Genomic DNA, 7023 nt, shown 5'->3' with positions numbered 1-7023 from the left:
CATCGATCGGATCTCTATCCGGCTCCGGTTACAATTTTAACCACTCCACTCTTCTGCTCCTCAACAAGCTTCTCCATTCTCCCGCGTTCTCGCGAACACCGAAGGCCAAATGATGGCGGCGGCTCTGCTGCCAGTGCGCGTTCCATTGCGCATCACTTTAGTATCGACCAAGTCGCAGCAGGAGAGAAAGAGAGAGGGAGAGAAGCATCCCAACCAGGCATCCAGCATCCCGGGGGTTTGGTGCACGCTCCACCCCAACCCTCCCAATATCGGCCACCATTCGATCGCTCCGGCCAAGTAATGAGTTGTGATGAGTTTAAAAATAAATGCGCGATTTGTTTACGGAACCACCGCGCACCACGCAGCAGCAGCAGCAGCACCAGCAGCAGTATGGACGATCCCCACTATCTCTCTTCTCTATTCTGGGGATCGTACCGAAGAAGGAATGCATGGAGGGGCAGAGAGGGTTTGGAGTCGCTGGTCGCTCGAAGCGTATCGATTCTCGAAGGTGAAACTTTACGTCACTTTGGCCAAATTAGAGTCCAACACAGAGTGGAGGCGTCGAATGGCGCGATATTGAACATCGGGGGATCGGTCGGATCGGTTGATTAATGATCTCGCACTCTCTCTCTCTCTCTCTGTCTCGTGCGCGTGCGTGATTCCCATCCGTTTAGATTCCGATTGTTTCGTCGTCCACCGCACGCACCCCTCGTAGCTGCTATATAGAGCACTGCACTTGTTTACAACAATCCGGCGCAAGTACATCAGTCAACCTCGCACTGGCCGAGAACTATTGCCGTGCTGAGGACTATTTAATGAAGACGAGAGTCAATCCACCAGTTTCATCGTTGAGGATCATTTTGGAGCGAGCTGTTATTAATATTTTACCCAAGTCTATCACGATTTTCATGATTTCTTGTTGTGATGCAGCAGTTTATGTATCTCATGATCTACGGTGCTGGCTCTCGATCCAAGAGATGAGCCACGAGACGGAATCTGATGCGATATTCTCGCTGATGTTCCATGATGTTTACTGATGACGCAGCGTTGTTGCGCTCTTTGATATCAACATCTTTACATTAAGAGTTATCTTAAGACTCGATGACGTCAGACGCTGCGACTTTAGTGAATGATCAGAACCCATTTGCAAGTGGACTTACCTTAGAAGGCTCGAAATCAAATCCACAAACGATTCTGGACTGGAATGGCGTTAGCTTCCAGCCATACGAAGCAGTGTTCCTCGCGCCGAAGAGGAGGGCCAACATTCCAGTCACAAGTTTGCTTCCGATAATCCGAGCAACCGCAAACCGCCCCTCCCCGAGAACCCCCCCACGGGGGCAGACCAACTTTTGTTGGCCTCCAGTAGAGCTAGAAGATGCTAGCGCTGTAGTTGCTGCTGCGGGCCTGCACTGGAAGCTGGGAGCACACAATTCATCCAATTCCGTTCCCCTAACTATCCGGGCCCAGAAGCCGACTGTCAGCGCCATCTCGTGATTTTCCGTGGAGAGGGACGGTCGGCGCGAGGAACTGTCAACCCGCTGAAGGGAGGGGGGGGATTGTGTGGGAACGCACACATGCTGCATAGAACGCGGCCACGCGGCTTCCATCGGGGATCCATCGGGACCCTTGTCTTGCAATGCAATGCAGTTGAATGAACGAACAACTTCTCGAGCAGCAGCAGCAACAACCGGAGCGCATATCTTGCGAGGGCGAGAATGCGTCCACACCACAGCCAGCTACTAGGGCCGTAGACTGTACGTGGTGCACACATACACTCGATACACACACACACACACACACACACACACACACACACACACACACACACACACACACACACACACACACACACACACACACACACACACACACACACACACACACACACACACACACACACACACACGCATGCAGGCACGTGCAGTAGACTCTCGACGACATTCGATGTTGAAGCGCATAGTTTCATGCGTTCACCACGGTCTCTGGTAGTTCTGGCGCTGCGTGCGTGCGAGAAGCAGAATCATAAACCAGCCCTCCTCCTACTCCTCCTACTCCTCCTACTCCTCCTCCTTCTCCTCGACAACGATGGACAACGACTTCGAAGACATTCCAGAATAGTTTTGCCCCTCAAAAGCCCGTCGGTGCTACAACATCGTCGTCGTTGGCGCATCGATCCGGTACGATTTGGCCCCGAGCCATTCCATGGCAGAGTGCCTCCTTGCCGGCCCCGCAAAACTCCAGGCCACCATCACCATCACTGGCCAGAGCCGGGAGCCAGATGCAAATATGTGTGCAGCTGCAGCAGGCCGAACATCTTCATCAGCCGACGGGGGAGTGAAGTATTGTGTGCCGTGCAGGAAACAAGCGCCAAGTCAGCGTCGCCAAAGTTAAACCACCGTTGAAGTGGCCAGAAGGGCACGGTTTTGGGGGGGGACTCGAAAGTTAAGGAACGGAATGTTTGATAAGACGGATCCGGTTTTCGGGGAGCGGGAGAGCTATTCGAAATTTGAATTTGAACTTTTCTAATCTAAAATCATGAGTCTAATTCTAGAACAGTAATTAAAAAAAACAATGAATTGTTGATAAGGGAGGCCAACAAGAGCAGCAGCAGTATAAAAAAAGGAGATGGACAGAAGATGTTTCCGCCCGGGTTCGAACCGGGGACCTTCTGCGTGTGAAGCAGACGTGATAACCGCTACACTACGGAAACCGATGTCTGCTTGCATTTTCGTTAATTTGAAGAAAATATGCCCTTTGTTGGAATTTGATTCGATGGATTATTAAATTTAAATTTTATTAATAATTAAACCACCAAACTGTAAAATTAGAAAAATCTATAATAATATACACCCCTCAAAGACTTTCGGGGTAAACGAACTGGCCTAAGAAATACGTACAAACATTGGATAGATCGCTCATAGCGCAACTCAACGCCATACAGCTACACGCAGCATGTGTGTTGCTCTCTTTCTCTGCGTTATGCGCAGCTGTTCGTCGCAGATGAATCAATAGTGCGAGCCGTACCCTCGTTTCAGGCGTGTTCCAAAACCCCTTTCGGAAGGTAAGAACAACAGTGACACCTCAGCAACACATCCAATGCTGGCTGAACTGCAATTTGATGAAAGGATTTGCAACAATCGCATGTTGTCCTGCATCAACGAATGGGCAACGAACCAGCACCATATTTCCATCATGTGTGTCTGTGCGTGTGTGTACGTGTGTGTGTGTGTGTGTCTGTCTGTCCATAGCCGTTTCCGGATCCGGCACAGCAAACAGAGCGTAATATCAGTGAGCGCGTGCGCGCTGATTGACGATGATAAACAGTATCGGGCGAAACATACTAATTACCATCGATTTCGCTACTTAACACGCTCACACTCTCGCTCCCTTCCCCTTGCACAACCCCAAACCTGACTGCGGCGCCATGGTAATCATGTATTTGCATAGCGGTTGTTCCGGCTCTGCTCTTTCACTCTTTTGACCGCTTCGTGCGAGAACTGGGTGCGACACAAGGTACTTTAAAAAGACAGGTAGCATCTTAACCGTTTTGACAGGTCACCATTTTGAATTTGTTTGACATTCATAGGAGGGCGCTTTTATAAACAAAACCACGTGAGTTTCAAGAAGAAGAAGAAGAAGATGTGGGCAAGTTTGGTGGTTTTATCAGGGAAAGTACTTGATTTCACTCTTTTTCGAATGTTTAAATGACTCATCTCTCGATTTAAGATCATTCGAGCGACCGAGTTGTGTTTTACAGCGAGTGAGCACGGTCCAGGAACGCTAGCTAGCTCTTGTTCTAGGCCGGGTGGCAAGACCTACGGACCGATACCATATTGAAACTATTGAAAGAATTTTGGGAATATTTGCATAAACTTCAACTTTCCTGCCACTTTTCGTGAATTTTAACTGTCGTAATACCACGGAAAAGCGAAAACAGCTCCGAAAAGAGCGTTCCCGAAGTAAACATCCCAACATCCCGTGAATGTCAAACTCTGAAGTTTTTTCTAAAATAAAATCGGGGATTTGTTCTGGATAAAGCTACCTGTCTTTTTAAAGTACCTTGGTGCGACATTAAAGTACGCACGCACCCATTAAATAATGCTGCTCATCGGTACTCGTACTGTGGTCCAATTTTCGGTTTCGCATCGCGGATGTACATACACTGACAATGGAGTGTCGGGTTGCTGTCGTGGGTTTATGTGCTCGGAGGGGGGGGGGGGGGGGGGAACGCTGTATCTATATTCATTGTTTTGTTATATCATCGATGGACACACCATAGAGGGTGTTTGTTTAAATGCTTGAGCTGTTAAAGAGACAGCTTGGGGCAGGAGTACGGTTGTAATGATTTTTTATGCTCCAGTTTGATAGGAAATTATCACTCAACAATTAGGGGTTTAGAATCTTGCTATCGGCGATCTATTTATGTAATGAAAGTTATCACCTAATTGATAATGTAATGTCCTCATTACGAGGAAATTTGTTTTTCTAGTCAAAAATGCAGCCTAAATCAATGAATGTATCTTCGAACGTGTTTATTTTTTTATTTTTTGTGCTTCTCCTTTGCACGATAACTTGATATTCCTTCTAGAACAATTTTCTATAATTTCCAAACATTTGGTGTGTGCATTCAACGAAAACGATCCTTTAGTAGACCTTACTAGAATAGGAGAATTATTTCATGGAAAACTAGATTTGTGCTTGATGTAAAACCATGTAAGATTCAAACCGTTCCAGACTCATGACGCTGGTTGAACCAAATGAACAATTCTCAATGCTTAAAGTCCATATTTGATTAGATGAATCTAATTTACTGTTCGTTGTGCTCCAGAAAACCCGGGAAGAGGGAAGACGACACCTAACACTGATATCCCTGCACCAAACAAGGGAGGCTTTTTGGTCCACCAACACCGATTTCAAAGCATAAACGCCCGAGTAAACCGGGAAGATCCGTCCACGATAATCCAGCGGAAGCGCTCCGACACTCCGAGCTATCGTTGCGTTGCAGCTTTAATTTCACTGCACCAGAAAATGCCCGAAGAACCAGGTTCCCGCGGACCCTGTCAGGTTGTGCCCGGTCCCCCGGTCAGTTCACTAAACCAACATTTCAGCCAACAACGATCCCAAACCACTGGACCATCATTCATGCGAAAACGCGTATACGAGGATACCAGTAGCGAAGAGGGTGAGGGAGAGAGAGAGAGAGAGAGAGAGAGAGAGAGAGAAAGGCAGCACAGATCCCTCTGCCTGCAGCATAATCGAATCGGGGGCCGCGTATCCTGGCAGAAGACGAGAGGTGGGTGGTAGGCGCTATAGTGGTGAACAGATTTTCATCGTGTTCCCGGTGATTTACCAGATGAGTGATGCCTATAATAACCGTACCACGGCGAGTGCTTGTGTGTGTGTCCGTGTGTGTGTGTGTATGAGATAAATTAAACGAACATTGAGATGCCACCACACCCACCACACCCACCACACACCGGCGCTCCGCTCCGGCTGCTTTTGACACATCCAACGACGGACGTGGTGGATCGCGATGAACCGAGAATCGGTTGTTTGTTTAATAGCCTGGCCGATCAATTATGCAAACAATCTGCTCCGTTCATTGGTTCTGAGGGGCCTTTTCGCTCCGAGAAAGGAACAGGACACCGGAGAAGGGGGGGAGGATCGCGCGGGACGAGTCCGAGTCCGAGTCCGGGTCCGAGTCCCAGTACTAGGAAATGGGATCCATCGGAAATCTGGCTCCTTGGATACTGGATACTCCGCATTGGCCTACTGCGGCTGCCCTGCAATGTCCCGTTTTTGGTGTGTGGTGTGTGGCCTCCGCAACATGGCCGCCGAAAACGGGCACTTTATGTCAAAGCCATTCCGTGGGGGGGGAAGGGCCCTGGGATGTCGCCTGGCCTGGGAGCCTGGTGGTGGTGTCTGGCGCCGCCGTTGCCTCGATAATCCCTTCTTACTAAGACATGCGAAACTGCGAGACGTGTGTGTGTGTGTGGCAGTGGCAACAAGAGGCCGGGGGGGGGCTTAAGATTTCGCGGAAATTGTTCAAGACAGGCTTCGGTTTCGCTGGTAAGGACAACCGCTCAGCGGTAGTTGGTGGTCGGTGGTACGCTTTGGCATCGAAGGAAGTCATCCTACCAATCAATAACCTTATAAATTAATTAGCCTCGCATAGTTCACTGCATCCTTTTGCCAGCACCCCTTCCACTCCACCCACTCTCTCCTTCTTCTCTTAACACACACACACACAAACGTACACACTACCGCGACCAGTGAAGCGAACAGCGATTACTGTTACCGTTTTGCCGGTTTGGATCGTTGTTCGAACAAAGGAGTCCCACCGAAACCATCGCCAAGGGGAGAGGAAAGGGGTGGGAAATGCAGGTATTTACTCAAATTCACTCCGAAACGCCCGCCTACCGGCCTGACCGCCCACGGTCTGGGCGTTGGCTTGTCATTCGATGATTTCTGATCTATCCGACGCGTCAGGGACTGAGTTCGGCCGGGGGTGAGTTAGGGGGGTTGATACGGGGGGGGGGGGGGGGGAAATTTGATTAATGTTTTCAAACATAATCAACTACAACGGGGTGCTAAATGGTGACCGTCAGTTGGAACTAATGAGGAAATCGGTGGCGACGAACAACCGACGGGGACGTACCATCCGGGATTCGCGGTTTAAATCGCAAGCCGTGGGAGAGAGAGAGAGAGAGAGAGAGAGAGGTGGTGGTGCGCATCCTGAAGAAGATCATGACAATGGGTGGGCAGCTGGTGCTCTCCCTCCCTTCTGGCATGGGGCTACAGCGAATGGAACGGAAAAGCGGAGATTGTTTAACATAGTTTCGGTTAATGGCCGGCAGCAGCAGCAGCAGTAGTAGGATTGGAGAGTGCTCCGGAGGCGTAAGGTATCTGTGTGAAGTGGTCTCGCCCCGGGGGTGGAGGGAAGATGGCAAATCAGCCAGCAAGCTGACGAGTCCGGATGATTGGCAAACATAACTGGAATAGGTGGCCGCCAGCCAGAGGGTG

General features: G+C 49.6%; 1 non-coding gene across 1 annotated transcript; it reads right to left on the bottom strand.

The window, feature by feature from the left end:
• Positions 1 to 2637: 2637 nt before the first annotated feature.
• Positions 2638 to 2710, bottom strand: Trnav-cac (transfer RNA valine (anticodon CAC)). The gene has a single exon. It is a non-coding gene; the product is annotated as a tRNA-Val (tRNA).
• Positions 2711 to 7023: the final 4313 nt, after the last annotated feature.

Source organism: Anopheles darlingi, chromosome 3 (genome assembly GCF_943734745.1).
Source record: "Anopheles darlingi chromosome 3, idAnoDarlMG_H_01, whole genome shotgun sequence".
NCBI classification, from domain to species: Eukaryota; Metazoa; Arthropoda; class Insecta; order Diptera; family Culicidae; genus Anopheles; species Anopheles darlingi.
The sequence above is the reverse complement of the archived record's forward strand: the minus strand, read 5'-3'. Positions and strand labels throughout refer to the sequence as shown.